Raw genomic sequence first — 18,751 nt, forward strand, 5'->3', positions numbered from 1 at the left:
AGAAATTGTTTTATTGTCCTCACCGAGAGCATACACCTAGAGCAAACAAAATGTCTGAAGGATGGAGGTATTTTCATTTCTTGTTCGATGACGGCCATGGAAAAGACAGCAACCATATTGCAGAAGAGAGCAGCATGTGCAGTTGCTTGCTTTGGGTGAATCATTCACCAACTCGCTGCCAATAACCCCCGGAGCCGGTGCAAAAGGTGACTCTTGTGTGCCTCGGCTCGTTGGTCTAGGGGTATGATTCTCGCTTAGGGTGCGAGAGGTCCCGGGTTCAAATCCCGGACGAGCCCTTTTTTAGAGGAAACATGCGAATCCTACTCAAAACTGACAATGCCTGACTATTTCTCATTACACTCGGCGCATTTTTGCACAAATTATTTTGAACCTCAGAAGAAAAACGGATATCCATGCTTTTTCTGCCTTCATGCTTAGTCTGTGTGTGTCCCAGGTGATGCTTTCCCAAGCTGTACTTGCTGGCATTTAGGCATCAGATATTTGTCTGTCGATGCCTGCATAAGTAAATTTTTAATACGTCTAATTGCAAGCATGTTGGCTGATATCTCTGCAGTTTTCACACTTGCTCCTCGCTTTCTGAGTGGCTGCTGATACAGCAGAATAGAAGTAGAGAGAATCCTTGAGAGGAACCTTGCTCTAACAGTAAAACACAGCAAGTTAGTTTCTGTAGTGTAGTGGTCATCACGTTCGCCTAACACGCGAAAGGTCCCCGGTTCGAGACCGGGCAGAAACACTGTGCATGAGCTGCTTTTATGTGCACCCTCTAAAACCTTATTATCTCAATGCAAGCTTAAGAAGAGGCGGTCCATGAACCCAGCGAGCCGTGGGAAACTTCCTTTACTTTTCCAAGACGAAACAAAGTAATCCGCATCCATCAGTGGTCGCTCTTGTGCCTAGCTTTTTTTTTTATCATGCCATGTTGTATTGTGGGGCCTTTACACCTGTGACATTGCTGCGAACGCTGTAAGTGCAAACATTGGCAAGTGCAGACAGAAGAGTCAGACCTGTACATAGCCAGGGCTGTCAGGATGGCCGAGTGGTCTAAGGCGCCAGACTCAAGAGAGCTTGATCTTCAGTGCAACTGAGACTTCTGGTCTCCTCATGGAGGCGTGGGTTCAAATCCCACTTCTGACAGGTCTCTTTTACACCCTTAAATCGTCCTGTTTTTTTGCAGTGCATTCCCCACACACCACAATCTTTGCACGGACCTGTAACATATGACGAGAAATCCACCAACGATCAGGCTGGGCCCTCAATCACAATTCCATGTATTCCTGGAAGGGACACCTCAGGCACACCTTCCGTTAAATTTGCACTCCATCACACTAACTGCTGTGCTGGTTTCTCATTAAGCAGTTGATCCCATCTTTGTTGTGAGGCTCTCCTGCCACCTTTTGGGCGGAGAAGGCACTGTCCCTGCAACAACACAGGCAGACATGTTCAACAGGGCTTCCTGGTTATGTGGGAGGAGCAGATTGTCATTGGTCCCCCCTTGCGAATTTTAATTTACATAAGGAAGACAGAGAGGTAGCTGGGAGTAGGCAGTACACACGGACATTGAACTCTATCTTGTGATTTGCAGCCAATTCTAGATTGAGGCAGGAGGAAAGGAGGTGACTTGCCCAACAATGGCCATTCTGGGAATTCAGCCACCCTGGGTCTCCCAGGTGAGTGTTTCAGTCCTGCGAGCCACTCATATAAATCTCGCCTGATCGAGCCTCATTGAGTGCTGAGTGAGCGTGTTTGAATCCAAGAATCAAACACCTCTTTCTTAGGAGCAAGAATTGGCAGGCCCTCCCTTGCTTCTGGGGTGGAAGTTAATGGGGCAAGGGTCCAGGACTTGCAGAGAAGTACAAGTGCCAGAAAGTGCCTGCAGTTCTCATCAGTGCCTTTTTTCTGCTCACTGGCAGCTAGGATATCGGCTGATCCCTTCCTTGCAAGAGTGAAAAAAACAACACCTTGAGAGAAAACATGACTTTGTGTGGCTCACATAGAGAGAGAGCAGCCAAATAGCACTGCTTTGTTTTTGAAAGACGCATCAGAAATTGTTCAAATTGCTGACAGGGGAATCAGGCTCGTTGGTCTAGGGGTATGATTCTCACTTCGGGTGCGAGAGGTCCCGGGTTCAAATCCCGGACGAGCCCATGTTGTGGAATTATTTTTAGGCTGCTTATTATGTAGGACCATTTCTTCTTTTCAATGCTATAAGACGCCGTGTATGGTGAAAAAGTTCCTTTCCCTGCACGCTGTTTCCCAGTTTTGGCGTATAGAATTTCAGTGCCGGACTTCTTTGCAACTGCTTTTCTGGGGTGGACCATCAGTGTAGGAACATTAAATTCAAAGTGTTTTTCTAGCGTGATTTCAGGTATGGTTTTAAAATCGCCTTTTGGAATAAAAGTGGTCCTCGTTCCTTTCTTCCAAAGAAAGAGATCGGGTAAGGAGGGTCCAACGTTGAGCTTCATGGACATTGGCCCTTGGTCTGTGCTTTCCAGCCCACTACATGCCAAGAAGATTGCTGCAAGAGTATCTGTTTCTGTGGTGTAGTGGTTATCACGTTCGCTTTACACGCGAAAGGTCCCTGGTTCGAGACCGGGCAGAAACAGCAGCTTATTGCTTGCATTTACTCTCTCAACTTATAGGAAAGCTGAGATAATGGAAGCTGTCTATCCCTCACCAGCGTGACGTACTGTGCTCCAGGGGCTTCAGTAACAGCTCAAAAAGAGAAGTGACGATAGTTTGCGCCATTCGTTTGCAAGTCCTTTTGTACTGAAGGGTGGGCCTACTTGATGAAAGCAAGGCATGAGAGCAGAAATTGTTTTATTGTCCTCACCGAGAGCATACACCTAGAGCAAACAAAATGTCTGAAGGATGGAGGTATTTTCATTTCTTGTTCGATGACGGCCATGGAAAAGACAGCAACCATATTGCAGAAGAGAGCAGCATGTGCAGTTGCTTGCTTTGGGTGAATCATTCACCAACTCGCTGCCAATAACCCCCGGAGCCGGTGCAAAAGGTGACTCTTGTGTGCCTCGGCTCGTTGGTCTAGGGGTATGATTCTCGCTTAGGGTGCGAGAGGTCCCGGGTTCAAATCCCGGACGAGCCCTTTTTTAGAGGAAACATGCGAATCCTACTCAAAACTGACAATGCCTGACTATTTCTCATTACACTCGGCGCATTTTTGCACAAATTATTTTGAACCTCAGAAGAAAAACGGATATCCATGCTTTTTCTGCCTTCATGCTTAGTCTGTGTGTGTCCCAGGTGATGCTTTCCCAAGCTGTACTTGCTGGCATTTAGGCATCAGATATTTGTCTGTCGATGCCTGCATAAGTAAATTTTTAATACGTCTAATTGCAAGCATGTTGGCTGATATCTCTGCAGTTTTCACACTTGCTCCTCGCTTTCTGAGTGGCTGCTGATACAGCAGAATAGAAGTAGAGAGAATCCTTGAGAGGAACCTTGCTCTAACAGTAAAACACAGCAAGTTAGTTTCTGTAGTGTAGTGGTCATCACGTTCGCCTAACACGCGAAAGGTCCCCGGTTCGAGACCGGGCAGAAACACTGTGCATGAGCTGCTTTTATGTGCACCCTCTAAAACCTTATTATCTCAATGCAAGCTTAAGAAGAGGCGGTCCATGAACCCAGCGAGCCGTGGGAAACTTCCTTTACTTTTCCAAGACGAAACAAAGTAATCCGCATCCATCAGTGGTCGCTCTTGTGCCTAGCTTTTTTTTTTATCATGCCATGTTGTATTGTGGGGCCTTTACACCTGTGACATTGCTGCGAACGCTGTAAGTGCAAACATTGGCAAGTGCAGACAGAAGAGTCAGACCTGTACATAGCCAGGGCTGTCAGGATGGCCGAGTGGTCTAAGGCGCCAGACTCAAGAGAGCTTGATCTTCAGTGCAACTGAGACTTCTGGTCTCCTCATGGAGGCGTGGGTTCAAATCCCACTTCTGACAGGTCTCTTTTACACCCTTAAATCGTCCTGTTTTTTTGCAGTGCATTCCCCACACACCACAATCTTTGCACGGACCTGTAACATATGACGAGAAATCCACCAACGATCAGGCTGGGCCCTCAATCACAATTCCATGTATTCCTGGAAGGGACACCTCAGGCACACCTTCCGTTAAATTTGCACTCCATCACACTAACTGCTGTGCTGGTTTCTCATTAAGCAGTTGATCCCATCTTTGTTGTGAGGCTCTCCTGCCACCTTTTGGGCGGAGAAGGCACTGTCCCTGCAACAACACAGGCAGACATGTTCAACAGGGCTTCCTGGTTATGTGGGAGGAGCAGATTGTCATTGGTCCCCCCTTGCGAATTTTAATTTACATAAGGAAGACAGAGAGGTAGCTGGGAGTAGGCAGTACACACGGACATTGAACTCTATCTTGTGATTTGCAGCCAATTCTAGATTGAGGCAGGAGGAAAGGAGGTGACTTGCCCAACAATGGCCATTCTGGGAATTCAGCCACCCTGGGTCTCCCAGGTGAGTGTTTCAGTCCTGCGAGCCACTCATATAAATCTCGCCTGATCGAGCCTCATTGAGTGCTGAGTGAGCGTGTTTGAATCCAAGAATCAAACACCTCTTTCTTAGGAGCAAGAATTGGCAGGCCCTCCCTTGCTTCTGGGGTGGAAGTTAATGGGGCAAGGGTCCAGGACTTGCAGAGAAGTACAAGTGCCAGAAAGTGCCTGCAGTTCTCATCAGTGCCTTTTTTCTGCTCACTGGCAGCTAGGATATCGGCTGATCCCTTCCTTGCAAGAGTGAAAAAAACAACACCTTGAGAGAAAACATGACTTTGTGTGGCTCACATAGAGAGAGAGCAGCCAAATAGCACTGCTTTGTTTTTGAAAGACGCATCAGAAATTGTTCAAATTGCTGACAGGGGAATCAGGCTCGTTGGTCTAGGGGTATGATTCTCACTTCGGGTGCGAGAGGTCCCGGGTTCAAATCCCGGACGAGCCCATGTTGTGGAATTATTTTTAGGCTGCTTATTATGTAGGACCATTTCTTCTTTTCAATGCTATAAGACGCCGTGTATGGTGAAAAAGTTCCTTTCCCTGCACGCTGTTTCCCAGTTTTGGCGTATAGAATTTCAGTGCCGGACTTCTTTGCAACTGCTTTTCTGGGGTGGACCATCAGTGTAGGAACATTAAATTCAAAGTGTTTTTCTAGCGTGATTTCAGGTATGGTTTTAAAATCGCCTTTTGGAATAAAAGTGGTCCTCGTTGCTTTCTTCCAAAGAAAGAGATCGGGTAAGGAGGGTCCAACGTTGAGCTTCATGGACATTGGCCCTTGGTCTGTGCTTTCCAGCCCACTACATGCCAAGAAGATTGCGGCAAATGTATCTGTTTCTGTGGTGTAGTGGTTATCACGTTCGCTTTACACGCGAAAGGTCCCTGGTTCGAGACTGGGCAGAAACAGCAGCTTATTGTTTGCATTTACTCTCTCAACTTATCGGAAAGCTGAGATAATGGAAGCTGTCTATCCCTCACCAGCGTGACGTACTGTGCTCCAGGGGCATCAGTGACAGCTCAAAAAGAGAAGTGACGATAGTTTGCGCCATTCGTTTGCACGTCCTTTTGTACTGAAGGGTGGGCCTACTTGATGAAAGCAAGGCATGAGAGCAGAAATTGTTTTATTGTCCTCACCGAGAGCATACACCTAGAGCAAACAAAATGTCTGAAGGATGGAGGTATTTTCATTTCTTGTTCGATGACGGCCATGGAAAAGACAGCAACCATATTGCAGAAGAGAGCAGCATGTGCAGTTGCTTGCTTTGGGTGAATCATTCACCAACTCGCTGCCAATAACCCCCGGAGCCGGTGCAAAAGGCAACTCTTGTGTGCCTCGGCTCGTTGGTCTAGGGGTATGATTCTCGCTTAGGGTGCGAGAGGTCCCGGGTTCAAATCCCGGACGAGCCCTTTTTTAGAGGTAAGCATACGAATCCTACTCAAAACTGACAATGCCTGACAATTTCTCATTACACTCGGCGCATTGTTGCACAAATTATTTTGAACCTCAGAAGAAAAACGGATATCCATGCTTTTTCTGCCTTCATGCTTAGTCTGTGTGTGTCCCAGGTGATGCTTTCCCAAGCTGTACTTGCTGGCATTTAGGCATCAGATATTTGTCTGTCGATGCCTGCATAAGTAAATTTTTAATACGTCTAATTGCAAGCATGTTGGCTGATATCTCTGCAGTTTTCACACTTGCTCCTCGCTTTCTGAGTGGCTGCTGATACAGCAGAATAGAAGTAGAGAGAATCCTTGAGAGGAACCTTGCTCTAACAGTAAAACACAGCAAGTTAGTTTCTGTAGTGTAGTGGTCATCACGTTCGCCTAACATGCGAAAGGTCCCCGGTTCGAGACCGGGCAGAAACACTGTGCATGAGCTGCTTTTATGTGCACCCTCTAAAACCTTATTATCTCAATGCAAGCTTAAGAAGAGGCGGTCCATGAACCCAGCGAGCCGTGGGAAACTTCCTTTACTTTTCCAAGACGAAACAAAGTAATCCGCATCCATCAGTGGTCGCTCTTGTGCGCTCTTGTGCCTAGCTTTTTTTTTTATCATGCCATGTTGTATTGTGGGGCCTTTACACCTGTGACATTGCTGCGAACGCTGTAAGTGCAAACATTGGCAAGTGCAGACAGAAGAGTCAGACCTGTACATAGCCAGGGCTGTCAGGATGGCCGAGTGGTCTAAGGCGCCAGACTCAAGAGAGCTTGATCTTCAGTGCAACTGAGACTTCTGGTCTCCTCATGGAGGCATGGGTTCAAATCCCACTTCTGACAGGTCTCTTTTACACCCTTAAATCGTCCTGTTTTTTGCAGTGCATTCCTCACACACCACAATCTTTGCACGGACCTGTAACATATGACGAGAAATCCACCAACGATCAGGCTGGGCCCTCAATCACAATTCCATGTATTCCTGGAAGGGACACCTCAGGCACACCTTCCGTTAAATTTGCACTCCATCACACTAACTGCTGTGCTGGTTTCTCATTAAGCAGTTGATCCCATCTTTGTTGTGAGGCTCTCCTGCCACCTTTTGGGCGGAGAAGGCACTGTCCCTGCAACAACACAGGCAGACATGTTCAACAGGGCTTCCTGGTTATGTGGGAGGAGCAGATTGTCATTGGTCCCCCCTTGCGAATTTTAATTTACATAAGGAAGACAGAGAGGTAGCTGGGAGTAGGCAGTACACACGGACATTGAACTCTATCTTGTGATTTGCAGCCAATTCTAGATTGAGGCAGGAGGAAAGGAGGTGACTTGCCCAACAATGGCCATTCTGGGAATTCAGCCACCCTGGGTCTCCCAGGTGAGTGTTTCAGTCCTGCGAGCCACTCATATAAATCTCGCCTGATCGAGCCTCATTAAGTGCTGAGTGAGCGTGTTTGAATCCAAGAATCAAACGCCTCTTTCTTAGGAGCAAGAATTGGCAGGCCCTCCCTTGCTTCTGGGGTGGAAATTAATGGGGCAAGGGTCCAGGACTTGCAGAGAAGTACAAGTGCCAGAAAGTGCCTGCAGTTCTCATCAGTGCCTTTTTTGTGCTCACTGGCAGCTAGGATATCGGCTGATCCCTTCCTTGCAAGAGTGAAAAAAACAACACCTTGAGAGAAAACATGACTTTGTGTGGCTCACATAGAGAGAGAGCAGCCAAATAGCACTGCTTTGTTTCTGAAAGACGCATCAGAAATTGTTCAAATTGCTGACAGGGGAATCAGGCTCGTTGGTCTAGGGGTATGATTCTCGCTTCGGGTGCGAGAGGTCCCGGGTTCAAATCCCGGACAAGCCCATGTTGTGGAATTATTTTTAGGCTGCTTATTATGTAGGACCATTTCTTCTTTTCAATGCTATAAGACGCCGTGTATGGTGAGAAAGTTCCTTTCCCTGCACGCTGTTTACCAGTTTTGGCGTATAGAATTTTAGTGCCGGACTTCTTTGCAACTGCTTTTCTGGGGTGGACCATCAGTGTAGGAACATTAAATTCAAAGTGTTTTTCTAGCGTGATTTCAGGTATGGTTTTAAAATCGCCTTTTGGAATAAAAGTGGTCCTCGTTCCTTTCTTCCAAAGAAAGAGATCGGGTAAGGAGGGTCCAACGTTGAGCTTCATGGACATTGGCCCTTGGTCTGTGCTTTCCAGCCCACTACATGCCAAGACGATTGCTGCAAGAGTATCTGTTTCTGTGGTGTAGTGGTTATCACGTTCGCTTTACACGCGAAAGGTCCCTGGTTCGAGACCGGGCAGAAACAGCAGCTTATTGTTTGCATTTACTCTCTCAACTTATAGGAAAGCTGAGATAATGGAAGCTGTCTATCCCTCACCAGCGTGACGTACTGTGCTCCAGGGGCATCAGTGACAGCTCAAAAAGAGAAGTGACGATAGTTTGCGCCTTTTCGTTTGCACGTCCTTTTGTACTGAAGGGTGGGCCTACTTGATGAAAGCAAGGCATGAGAGCAGAAATTTTTTTATTGTCCTCACCGAGAGCATACACCTAGAGCAAACAAAATGTCTGAAGGATGGAGGTATTTTCATTTCTTGTTCGATGACGGCCATGGAAAAGACAGCAACCATATTGCAGAAGAGAGCAGCATGTGCAGTTGCTTGCTTTGGGTGAATCATTCACCAACTCTCTGCCAATAACCCCCGGAGCCGGTGCAGAAGGTGACTCTTGTGTGCCTCGGCTCGTTGGTCTAGGGGTATGATTCTCGCTTAGGGTGTGAGAGGTCCCGGGTTCAAATCCCGGACGTGCCCTTTTTTAGAGGAAACATGCGAATCCTACTCAAAACTGACAATGCCTGACTATTTCTCATTACACTCGGCGCATTGTTGCACAAATTATTTTGAACCTCAGAAGAAAAACGGATATCCATGCTTTTTCTGCCTTCATGCTTAGTCTGTGTGTGTCCCAGGTGATGCTTTCCCAAGCTGTACTTGCTGGCATTTAGGCATCAGATATTTGTCTGTCGATGCCTGCATAAGTAAATTTTTAATACGTCTAATTGCAAGCATGTTGGCTGATATCTCTGCAGTTTTCACACTTGCTCCTCGCTTTCTGAGTGGCTGCTGATACAGCAGAATAGAAGTAGAGAGAATCCTTGAGAGGAACCTTGCTCTAACAGTAAAACACAGCAAGTTAGTTTCTGTAGTGTAGTGGTCATCACGTTCGCCTAACACGCGAAAGGTCCCCGGTTCGAGACCGGGCAGAAACACTGTGCATGAGCTGCTTTTATGTGCACCCTCTAAAACCTTATTATCTCAATGCAAGCTTAAGAAGAGGCGGTCCATGAACCAAGCGAGCCGTGGGAAACTTCCTTTACTTTTCCAAGACGAAACAAAGTAATCCGCATCCATCAGTGGTCGCTCTTGTGCCTAGCTTTTTTTTTTATCATGCCATGTTGTATTGTGGGGCCTTTACACCTGTGACATTGCTGCGAACGCTGTAAGTGCAAACATTGGCAAGTGCAGACAGAAGAGTCAGACCTGTACATAGCCAGGGCTGTCAGGATGGCCGAGTGGTCTAAGGCGCCAGACTCAAGAGAGCTTGATCTTCAGTGCAACTGAGACTTCTGGTCTCCTCATGGAGGCGTGGGTTCAAATCCCACTTCTGACAGGTCTCTTTTACACCCTTAAATCGTCCTGTTTTTTGCAGTGCATTCCCCACACACCACAATCTTTGCACGGACCTGTAACATATGACGAGAAATCCACCAACGATCAGGCTGGGTCCTCAATCACAATTCCATGTATTCCTGGAAGGGACACCTCAGGCACACCTTCCGTTAAATTTGCACTCCATCACACTAACTGCTGTGCTGGTTTCTCATTAAGCAGTTGATCCCATCTTTGTTGTGAGGCTCTCCTGCCACCTTTTGGGCGGAGAAGGCACTGTCCCTGCAACAACACAGGCAGACATGTTCAACAGGGCTTCCTGGTTATGTGGGAGGAGCAGATTGTCATTGGTCCCCCCTTGCGAATTTTAATTTACATAAGGAAGACAGAGAGGTAGCTGGGAGTAGGCAGTACACACGGACATTGAACTCTATCTTGTGATTTGCAGCCAATTCTAGATTGAGGCAGGAGGAAAGGAGGTGACTTGCCCAACAATGGCCATTCTGGGAATTCAGCCACCCTGGGTCTCCCAGGTGAGTGTTTCAGTCCTGCGAGCCACTCATATAAATCTCGCCTGATCGAGCCTCATTGAGTGCTGAGTGAGCGTGTTTGAATCCAAGAATCAAACGCCTCTTTCTTAGGAGCAAGAATTGGCAGGCCCTCCCTTGCTTCTGGGGTGGAAATTAATGGGGCAAGGGTCCAGGACTTGCAGAGAAGTACAAGTGCCAGAAAGTGCCTGCAGTTCTCATCAGTGCCTTTTTTCTGCTCACTGGCAGCTAGGATATCGGCTGATCCCTTCCTTGCAAGAGTGAAAAAAACAACACCTTGAGAGAAAACATGACTTTGTGTGGCTCACATAGAGAGAGGGCAGCCAAATAGCACTGCTTTGTTTCTGAAAGACGCATCAGAAATTGTTCAAATTGCTGACAGGGGAATCAGGCTCGTTGGTCTAGGGGTATGATTCTCGCTTCGGGTGCGAGAGGTCCCGTGTTCAAATCCCGGACAAGCCCATGTTGTGGAATTATTTTTAGGCTGCTTATTATGTAGGACCATTTCTTCTTTTCAATGCTATAAGACGCCGTGTATGGTGAGAAAGTTCCTTTCCCTGCACGCTGTTTCCCAGTTTTGGCGTATAGAATTTCAGTGCCGGACTTCTTTGCAACTGCTTTTCTGGGGTGGACCATCAGTGTAGGAACATTAAATTCAAAGTGTTTTTCTAGCGTGATTTCAGGTATGGTTTTAAAATCGCCTTTTGGAATAAAAGTGGTCCTCGTTCCTTTCTTCCAAAGAAAGAGATCGGGTAAGGAGGGTCCAACGTTGAGCTTCATGGACATTGGCCCTTGGTCTGTGCTTTCCAGCCCACTACATGCCAAGACGATTGCTGCAAGAGTATCTGTTTCTGTGGTGTAGTGGTTATCACGTTCGCTTTACACGTGAAAGGTCCCTGGTTCGAGACCGGGCAGAAACAGCAGCTTATTGTTTGCATTTACTCTCTCAACTTATAGGAAAGCTGAGATAATGGAAGCTGTCTATCCCTCACCAGCGTGACGTACTGTGCTCCAGGGGCATCAGTGACAGCTCAAAAAGAGAAGTGACGATAGTTTGCGCCATTCGTTTGCACGTCCTTTTGTACTGAAGGGTGGGCCTACTTGATGAAAGCAAGGCATGAGAGCAGAAATTTTTTTATTGTCCTCACCGAGAGCATACACCTAGAGCAAACAAAATGTCTGAAGGATGGAGGTATTTTCATTTCTTGTTCGATGACGGCCATGGAAAAGACAGCAACCATATTGCAGAAGAGAGCAGCATGTGCAGTTGCTTGCTTTGGGTGAATCATTCACCAACTCTCTGCCAATAACCCCCGGAGCCGGTGCAGAAGGTGACTCTTGTGTGCCTCGGCTCGTTGGTCTAGGGGTATGATTCTCGCTTAGGGTGCGAGAGGTCACGGGTTCAAATCCCGGACAAGCCCTTTTTTAGAGGAAACATGCGAATCCTACTCAAAACTGACAATGCCTGACTATTTCTCATTACACTCGGCGCATTGTTGCACAAATTATTTTGAACCTCAGAAGAAAAACGGATATCCATGCTTTTTCTGCCTTCATGCTTAGTCTGTGTGTGTCCCAGGTGATGCTTTCCCAAGCTGTACTTGCTGGCATTTAGGCATCAGATATTTGTCTGTCGATGCCTGCATAAGTAAATTTTTAATACGTCTAATTGCAAGCATGTTGGCTGATATCTCTGCAGTTTTCACACTTGCTCCTCGCTTTCTGAGTGGCTGCTGATACAGCAGAATAGAAGTAGAGAGAATCCTTGAGAGGAACCTTGCTCTAACAGTAAAACACAGCAAGTTAGTTTCTGTAGTGTAGTGGTCATTACGTTCGCCTAACACGCGAAAGGTCCCCGGTTTGAGACCGGGCAGAAACACTGTGCATGAGCTGCTTTTATGTGCACCCTCTAAAACTTTATTATCTCAATGCAAGCTTAAGAAGAGGCGGTCCATGAACCCAGCGAGCCGTGGGAAACTTCCTTTACTTTTCCAAGACGAAACAAAGTAATCCGCATCCATCAGTGGTCGCTCTTGTGCCTAGCTTTTTTTTTTATCATGCCATGTTGTATTGTGGGGCCTTTACACCTGTGACATTGCTGCGAACGCTGTAAGTGCAAACATTGGCAAGTGCAGACAGAAGAGTCAGACCTGTACATAGCCAGGGCTGTCAGGATGGCCGAGTGGTCTAAGGCGCCAGACTCAAGAGAGCTTGATCTTCAGTGCAACTGAGACTTCTGGTCTCCTCATGGAGGCGTGGGTTCAAATCCCACTTCTGACAGGTCTCTTTTACACCCTTAAATCGTCCTGTTTTTTGCAGTGCATTCCCCACACACCACAATCTTTGCACGGACCTGTAACATATGACGAGAAATCCACCAACGATCAGGCTGGGCCCTCAATCACAATTCCATGTATTCCTGGAAGGGACACCTCAGGCACACCTTCCGTTAAATGTGCACTCCATCACACTAACTGCTGTGCTGGTTTCTCATTAAGCAGTTGATCCCATCTTTGTTGTGAGGCTCTCCTGCCACCTTTTGGGCGGAGAAGGCACTGTCCCTGCAACAACACAGGCAGACATGTTCAACAGGGCTTCCTGGTTATGTGGGAGGAGCAGATTGTCATTGGTCCCCCCTTGCGAATTTTAATTTACATAAGGAAGACAGAGAGGTAGCTGGGAGTAGGCAGTACACACGGACATTGAACTCTATCTTGTGATTTGCAGCCAATTCTAGATTGAGGCAGGAGGAAAGGAGGTGACTTGCCCAACAATGGCCATTCTGGGAATTCAGCCACCCTGGGTCTCCCAGGTGAGTGTTTCAGTCCTGCGAGCCACTCATATAAATCTCGCCTGATCGAGCCTCATTGAGTGCTGAGTGAGCGTGTTTGAATCCAAGAATCAAACACCTCTTTCTTAGGAGCAAGAATTGGCAGGCCCTCCCTTGCTTCTGGGGTGGAAGTTAATGGGGCAAGGGTCCAGGACTTGCAGAGAAGTACAAGTGCCAGAAAGTGCCTGCAGTTCTCATCAGTGCCTTTTTTCTGCTCACTGGCAGCTAGGATATCGGCTGATCCCTTCCTTGCAAGAGTGAAAAAAACAACACCTTGAGAGAAAACATGACTTTGTGTGGCTCACATAGAGAGAGAGCAGCCAAATAGCACTGCTTTGTTTTTGAAAGACGCATCAGAAATTGTTCAAATTGCTGACAGGGGAATCAGGCTCGTTGGTCTAGGGGTATGATTCTCACTTCGGGTGCGAGAGGTCCCGGGTTCAAATCCCGGACGAGCCCATGTTGTGGAATTATTTTTAGGCTGCTTATTATGTAGGACCATTTCTTCTTTTCAATACTATAAGACGCCGTGTATGGTGAAAAAGTTCCTTTCCCTGCACGCTGTTTCCCAGTTTTGGCGTATAGAATTTCAGTGCCGGACTTCTTTGCAACTGCTTTTCTGGGGTGGACCATCAGTGTAGGAACATTAAATTCAAAGTGTTTTTCTAGCGTGATTTCAGGTATGGTTTTAAAATCGCCTTTTGGAATAAAAGTGGTCCTCGTTGCTTTCTTCCAAAGAAAGAGATCGGGTAAGGAGGGTCCAACGTTGAGCTTCATGGACATTGGCCCTTGGTCTGTGCTTTCCAGCCCACTACATGCCAAGAAGATTGCGGCAAAAGTATCTGTTTCTGTGGTGTAGTGGTTATCACGTTTGCTTTACACGCGAAAGGTCCCTGGTTCGAGACTGGGCAGAAACAGCAGCTTATTGTTTGCATTTACTCTCTCAACTTATAGGAAAGCTGAGATAATGGAAGCTGTCTATCCCTCACCAGCGTGACGTACTGTGCTCCAGGGGCATCAGTGACAGCTCAAAAAGAGAAGTGACGATAGTTTGCGCCATTCGTTTGCACGTCCTTTTGTACTGAAGGGTGGGCCTACTTGATGAAAGCAAGGCATGAGAGCAGAAATTGTTTTATTGTCCTCACCGAGAGCATACACCTAGAGCAAACAAAATGTCTGAAGGATGGAGGTATTTTCATTTCTTGTTCGATGACGGCCATGGAAAAGACAGCAACCATATTGCAGAAGAGAGCAGCATGTGCAGTTGCTTGCTTTGGGTGAATCATTCACCAACTCGCTGCCAATAACCCCCGGAGCCGGTGCAAAAGGCGACTCTTGTGTGCCTCGGCTCGTTGGTCTAGGGGTATGATTCTCGCTTAGGGTGCGAGAGGTCCCGGGTTCAAATCCCGGACGAGCCCTTTTTTAGAGGTAAGCATACGAATCCTACTCAAAACTGACAATGCCTGACAATTTCTCATTACACTCGGCGCATTGTTGCACAAATTATTTTGAACCTCAGAAGAAAAACGGATATCCGTGCTTTTTCTGCCTTCATGCTTAGTCTGTGTGTGTCCCAGGTGATGCTTTCCCAAGCTGTACTTGCTGGCATTTAGGCATCAGATATTTGTCTGTCGATGCCTGCATAAGTAAATTTTTAATACGTCTAATTGCAAGCATGTTGGCTGATATCTCTGCAGTTTTCACACTTGCTCCTCGCTTTCTGAGTGGCTGCTGATACAGCAGAATAGAAGTAGAGAGAATCCTTGAGAGGAACCTTGCTCTAACAGTAAAACACAGCAAGTTAGTTTCTGTAGTGTAGTGGTCATCACGTTCGCCTAACACGCGAAAGGTCCCCGGTTTGAGACCGGGCAGAAACACTGTGCATGAGCTGCTTTTATGTGCACCCTCTAAAACTTTATTATCTCAATGCAAGCTTAAGAAGAGGCGGTCCATGAACCCAGCGAGCCGTGGGAAACTTCCTTTACTTTTCCAAGACGAAACAAAGTAATCCGCATCCATCAGTGGTCGCTCTTGTGCCTAGCTTTTTTTTTTATCATGCCATGTTGTATTGTGGGGCCTTTACACCTGTGACATTGCTGCGAACGCTGTAAGTGCAAACATTGGCAAGTGCAGACAGAAGAGTCAGACCTGTACATAGCCAGGGCTGTCAGGATGGCCGAGTGGTCTAAGGCGCCAGACTCAAGAGAGCTTGATCTTCAGTGCAACTGAGACTTCTGGTCTCCTCATGGAGGCGTGGGTTCAAATCCCACTTCTGACAGGTCTCTTTTACACCCTTAAATCGTCCTGTTTTTTGCAGTGCATTCCCCACACACCACAATCTTTGCACGGACCTGTAACATATGACGAGAAATCCACCAACGATCAGGCTGGGCCCTCAATCACAATTCCATGTATTCCTGGAAGGGACACCTCAGGCACACCTTCCGTTAAATTTGCACTCCATCACACTAACTGCTGTGCTGGTTTCTCATTAAGCAGTTGATCCCATCTTTGTTGTGAGGCTCTCCTGCCACCTTTTGGGCGGAGAAGGCACTGTCCCTGCAACAACACAGGCAGACATGTTCAACAGGGCTTCCTGGTTATGTGGGAGGAGCAGATTGTCATTGGTCCCCCCTTGCGAATTTTAATTTACATAAGGAAGACAGAGAGGTAGCTGGGAGTGGGCAGTACACACGGACATTGAACTCTATCTTGTGATTTGCAGCCAATTCTAGATTGAGGCAGGAGGAAAGGAGGTGACTTGCCCAACAATGGCCATTCTGGGAATTCAGCCACCCTGGGTCTCCCAGGTGAGTGTTTCAGTCCTGTGAGCCACTCATATAAATCTCGCCTGATCGAGCCTGATCGAGCGCTGAGTGAGCGTGTTTGAATCCAAGAATCAAACACCTCTTTCTTAGGAGCAAGAATTGGCAGGCCCTCCCTTGCTTCTGGGGTGGAAGTTAATGGGGCAAGGGTCCAGGACTTGCAGAGAAGAACAAGTGCCAGAAAGTGCCTGCAGTTCTCATCAGTGCCTTTTTTCTGCTCACTGGCAGCTAGGATATCGGCTGATCCCTTCCTTGCAAGAGTGAAAAAAACAACACCTTGAGAGAAAACATGACTTTGTGTGGCTCACATAGAGAGAGAGCAGCCAAATAGCACTGCTTTGTTTCTGAAAGACGCATCAGAAATTGTTCAAATTGCTGACAGGGGAATCAGGCTCGTTGGTCTAGGGGTATGATTCTCGCTTCGGGTGCGAGAGGTCCCGGGTTCAAATCCCGGACGAGCCCATGTTGTGAAATTATATTTAGGCTGCTTATTATATAGGACCATTTCTTCTTTTCAATGCTATAAGACGCCGTGTATGGTGTGAAAGTTCCTTTCCCTGCACGCTGTTTCCCACTTTTGGCGTATAGAATTTCAGTGCCGGACTTCTTTGCAACTGCTTTTCTGGGGTGGACCATCAGTGTAGGAACATTAAACTCAAAGTGTTTTTCTAGCGTGATTTCAGGTATGGTTTTAAAATCGCCTTTTGGAATAAAAGTGGTCCTCGTTCCTTTCTTCCAAAGAAAGAGATCGGGTAAGGAGGGTCCAACGTTGAGCTTCATGGACATTGGCCCTTGGTCTGTGCTTTCCAGCCCACTACATGCCAAGAAGATTGCTGCAAGAGTATCTGTTTCTGTGGTGTAGTGGTTATCACGTTTGCTTTACACGCGAAAGGTCCCTGGTTTGAGACCGGGCAGAAACAGCAGCTTATTGCTTGCATTTACTCTCTCAACTTATAGGAAAGCTGAGATAATGGAAGCTGTCTATCCCTCACCAGCGTGACGTACTGTGCTCCAGGGGCTTCAGTGACTGCTCAAAAAGAGAAGTGACGATAGTTTGCGCCATTCGTTTGCACGTCCTTTTGTACTGAAGGGTGGGCCTACTTGATGAAAGCAAGGCATGAGAGCAGAAATTGTTTTATTGTCCTCACCGAGAGCATACACCTAGAGCAAACAAAATGTCTGAAGGATGGAGGTATTTTCATTTCTTGTTCGATGACGGCCATGGAAAAGTCAGCAACCATATTGCAGAAGAGAGCAGCATGTGCAGTTGCTTGCTTTGGGTGAATCATTCACCAACTCGCTGCCAATAACCCCCGGAGCCGGTGCAAAAGGTGGCTCTTGTGTGCCTCGGCTCGTTGGTCTAGGGGTATGATTCTCGCTTAGGGTGCGAGAGGTCCCGGGTTCAAATCCCGGACGAGCCCTTTTTTAGAGGTAAACATACGAATCCTACTCAAAACTGACAATGCCTGACTATTTCTCATTTCACTCGGCGCATTGTTGCACAAATTATTTTGAACCTCAGAAGAAAAACGGATATCCATGCTTTTTCTGCCTTCATGCTTAGTCTGTGTGTGTCCCAGGTGATGCTTTCCCAAGCTGTACTTGCTGGCATTTAGGCATCAGATATTTGTCTGTCGATGCCTGCATAAGTAAATTTTTAATACGTCTAATTGCAAGCATGTTGGCTGATATCTCTGCAGTTTTCACACTTGCTCCTCGCTTTCTGAGTGGCTGCTGATACAGCAGAATAGAAGTAGAGAGAATCCTTGAGAGGAACCTTGCTCTAACAGTAAAACACAGCAAGTTAGTTTCTGTAGTGTAGTGGTCATCACGTTCGCCTAACACGCGAAAGGTCCCCGGTTCGAGACCGGGCAGAAACACTGTGCATGAGCTGCTTTTATGTGCACCCTCTAAAACCTTATTATCTCAATGCAAGCTTAAGAAGAGGCGGTCCATGAACCCAGCGAGCCGTGGGAAACTTCCTTTACTTTTCCAAGACGAAACAAAGTAATCCGCATCCATCAGTGGTCGCTCTTGTGCCTAGCTTTTTTTTTTATCATGCCATGTTGTATTGTGGGGCCTTTACACCTGTGACATTGCTGCGAACGCTGTAAGTGCAAACATTGGCAAGTGCAGACAGAAGAGTCAGACCTGTACATAGCCAGGGCTGTCAGGATGGCCGAGTGGTCTAAGGCGCCAGACTCAAGAGAGCTTGATCTTCAGTGCAACTGAGACTTCTGGTCTCCTCATGGAGGCGTGGGTTCAAATCCCACTTCTGACAGATCTCTTTTACACCCTTAAATCGTCCTGTTTTTTTGCAGTGCATTCCCCACACACCACAATCTTTGCACGGACCTGTAACATATGACGAGAAATCCACCAACGATCAGGCTGAGCCCTCAATCACAATTCCATGTATTCCTGGAAGGGACACCTCAGGCACACCTTCCGTTAAATGTGCACTCCATCACACTAACTGCTGTGCTGGTTTCTCATTAAGCAGTTGATCCCATCTTTGTTGTGAGGCTCTCCTGCCACCTTTTGGGCGGAGAAGGCACTGTCACTGCAACAACACAGGCAGACATGTTCAACAGGGCTTCCTGGTTATGTGGGAGGAGCAGATTGTCATTGGTCCCCCCTTGCGAATTTTAATTTACATAAGGAAGACAGAGAGGTAGCTGGGAGTAGGCAGTACACACGGACATTGAACTCTATCTTGTGATTTGCAGCCAATTCTAGATTGAGGCAGGAGGAAAGGAGGTGACTTGCCCAACAATGGCCATTCTGGGAATTCAGCCACCCTGGGTCTCCCAGGTGAGTGTTTCAGTCCTGCGAGCCACTCATATAAATCTCGCCTGATTGAGCCTCATTGAGTGCTGAGTGAGCGTGTTTGAATCCA

At 47.1% G+C, this 18,751-nt stretch overlaps 25 non-coding genes across 25 annotated transcripts; all 25 read left to right on the forward strand.

The window, feature by feature from the left end:
• The first annotated feature begins 224 nt into the window (after positions 1 to 224).
• On the forward strand, positions 225 to 296 carry TRNAP-AGG (transfer RNA proline (anticodon AGG)). The gene has a single exon. It is a non-coding gene; the product is annotated as a tRNA-Pro (tRNA).
• A 385-nt stretch (positions 297 to 681) lies between these two features.
• On the forward strand, positions 682 to 754 carry TRNAV-AAC (transfer RNA valine (anticodon AAC)). Its single transcript has one exon. It is a non-coding gene; the product is annotated as a tRNA-Val (tRNA).
• Positions 755 to 1,043: 289 nt separating this feature from the next.
• On the forward strand, positions 1,044 to 1,155 carry TRNAL-CAA (transfer RNA leucine (anticodon CAA)). Its single transcript has 2 exons — positions 1,044 to 1,081; positions 1,110 to 1,155. It is a non-coding gene; the product is annotated as a tRNA-Leu (tRNA).
• A 938-nt stretch (positions 1,156 to 2,093) lies between these two features.
• TRNAP-CGG (transfer RNA proline (anticodon CGG)) lies at positions 2,094 to 2,165 on the forward strand. Its single transcript has one exon. It is a non-coding gene; the product is annotated as a tRNA-Pro (tRNA).
• A 385-nt stretch (positions 2,166 to 2,550) lies between these two features.
• TRNAV-UAC (transfer RNA valine (anticodon UAC)) lies at positions 2,551 to 2,623 on the forward strand. The gene has a single exon. It is a non-coding gene; the product is annotated as a tRNA-Val (tRNA).
• Positions 2,624 to 3,052: 429 nt separating this feature from the next.
• On the forward strand, positions 3,053 to 3,124 carry TRNAP-AGG (transfer RNA proline (anticodon AGG)). The gene has a single exon. It is a non-coding gene; the product is annotated as a tRNA-Pro (tRNA).
• Positions 3,125 to 3,509: 385 nt separating this feature from the next.
• TRNAV-AAC (transfer RNA valine (anticodon AAC)) lies at positions 3,510 to 3,582 on the forward strand. Its single transcript has one exon. It is a non-coding gene; the product is annotated as a tRNA-Val (tRNA).
• Positions 3,583 to 3,871: 289 nt separating this feature from the next.
• TRNAL-CAA (transfer RNA leucine (anticodon CAA)) lies at positions 3,872 to 3,983 on the forward strand. Its single transcript has 2 exons — positions 3,872 to 3,909; positions 3,938 to 3,983. It is a non-coding gene; the product is annotated as a tRNA-Leu (tRNA).
• A 938-nt stretch (positions 3,984 to 4,921) lies between these two features.
• TRNAP-CGG (transfer RNA proline (anticodon CGG)) lies at positions 4,922 to 4,993 on the forward strand. The gene has a single exon. It is a non-coding gene; the product is annotated as a tRNA-Pro (tRNA).
• An 887-nt stretch (positions 4,994 to 5,880) lies between these two features.
• On the forward strand, positions 5,881 to 5,952 carry TRNAP-AGG (transfer RNA proline (anticodon AGG)). Its single transcript has one exon. It is a non-coding gene; the product is annotated as a tRNA-Pro (tRNA).
• Positions 5,953 to 6,338: 386 nt separating this feature from the next.
• Positions 6,339 to 6,411, forward strand: TRNAV-AAC (transfer RNA valine (anticodon AAC)). The gene has a single exon. It is a non-coding gene; the product is annotated as a tRNA-Val (tRNA).
• A 1,348-nt stretch (positions 6,412 to 7,759) lies between these two features.
• On the forward strand, positions 7,760 to 7,831 carry TRNAP-CGG (transfer RNA proline (anticodon CGG)). The gene has a single exon. It is a non-coding gene; the product is annotated as a tRNA-Pro (tRNA).
• Positions 7,832 to 8,216: 385 nt separating this feature from the next.
• Positions 8,217 to 8,289, forward strand: TRNAV-UAC (transfer RNA valine (anticodon UAC)). The gene has a single exon. It is a non-coding gene; the product is annotated as a tRNA-Val (tRNA).
• Positions 8,290 to 9,176: 887 nt separating this feature from the next.
• TRNAV-AAC (transfer RNA valine (anticodon AAC)) lies at positions 9,177 to 9,249 on the forward strand. The gene has a single exon. It is a non-coding gene; the product is annotated as a tRNA-Val (tRNA).
• A 289-nt stretch (positions 9,250 to 9,538) lies between these two features.
• TRNAL-CAA (transfer RNA leucine (anticodon CAA)) lies at positions 9,539 to 9,650 on the forward strand. Its single transcript has 2 exons — positions 9,539 to 9,576; positions 9,605 to 9,650. It is a non-coding gene; the product is annotated as a tRNA-Leu (tRNA).
• A 1,394-nt stretch (positions 9,651 to 11,044) lies between these two features.
• On the forward strand, positions 11,045 to 11,117 carry TRNAV-UAC (transfer RNA valine (anticodon UAC)). Its single transcript has one exon. It is a non-coding gene; the product is annotated as a tRNA-Val (tRNA).
• Positions 11,118 to 12,365: 1,248 nt separating this feature from the next.
• On the forward strand, positions 12,366 to 12,477 carry TRNAL-CAA (transfer RNA leucine (anticodon CAA)). Its single transcript has 2 exons — positions 12,366 to 12,403; positions 12,432 to 12,477. It is a non-coding gene; the product is annotated as a tRNA-Leu (tRNA).
• Positions 12,478 to 13,414: 937 nt separating this feature from the next.
• On the forward strand, positions 13,415 to 13,486 carry TRNAP-CGG (transfer RNA proline (anticodon CGG)). Its single transcript has one exon. It is a non-coding gene; the product is annotated as a tRNA-Pro (tRNA).
• An 887-nt stretch (positions 13,487 to 14,373) lies between these two features.
• Positions 14,374 to 14,445, forward strand: TRNAP-AGG (transfer RNA proline (anticodon AGG)). Its single transcript has one exon. It is a non-coding gene; the product is annotated as a tRNA-Pro (tRNA).
• Positions 14,446 to 14,831: 386 nt separating this feature from the next.
• TRNAV-AAC (transfer RNA valine (anticodon AAC)) lies at positions 14,832 to 14,904 on the forward strand. Its single transcript has one exon. It is a non-coding gene; the product is annotated as a tRNA-Val (tRNA).
• A 289-nt stretch (positions 14,905 to 15,193) lies between these two features.
• TRNAL-CAA (transfer RNA leucine (anticodon CAA)) lies at positions 15,194 to 15,305 on the forward strand. The gene is made up of 2 exons: positions 15,194 to 15,231; positions 15,260 to 15,305. It is a non-coding gene; the product is annotated as a tRNA-Leu (tRNA).
• Positions 15,306 to 16,242: 937 nt separating this feature from the next.
• Positions 16,243 to 16,314, forward strand: TRNAP-CGG (transfer RNA proline (anticodon CGG)). Its single transcript has one exon. It is a non-coding gene; the product is annotated as a tRNA-Pro (tRNA).
• Positions 16,315 to 17,201: 887 nt separating this feature from the next.
• Positions 17,202 to 17,273, forward strand: TRNAP-AGG (transfer RNA proline (anticodon AGG)). The gene has a single exon. It is a non-coding gene; the product is annotated as a tRNA-Pro (tRNA).
• Positions 17,274 to 17,659: 386 nt separating this feature from the next.
• TRNAV-AAC (transfer RNA valine (anticodon AAC)) lies at positions 17,660 to 17,732 on the forward strand. The gene has a single exon. It is a non-coding gene; the product is annotated as a tRNA-Val (tRNA).
• Positions 17,733 to 18,021: 289 nt separating this feature from the next.
• On the forward strand, positions 18,022 to 18,133 carry TRNAL-CAA (transfer RNA leucine (anticodon CAA)). The gene is made up of 2 exons: positions 18,022 to 18,059; positions 18,088 to 18,133. It is a non-coding gene; the product is annotated as a tRNA-Leu (tRNA).
• The last annotated feature ends 618 nt before the right edge of the window (positions 18,134 to 18,751 follow it).

This window comes from Triturus cristatus, chromosome 10 (assembly GCF_964204655.1).
Source record: "Triturus cristatus chromosome 10, aTriCri1.1, whole genome shotgun sequence".
In the NCBI taxonomy this organism is placed as follows: Eukaryota; Metazoa; Chordata; class Amphibia; order Caudata; family Salamandridae; genus Triturus; species Triturus cristatus.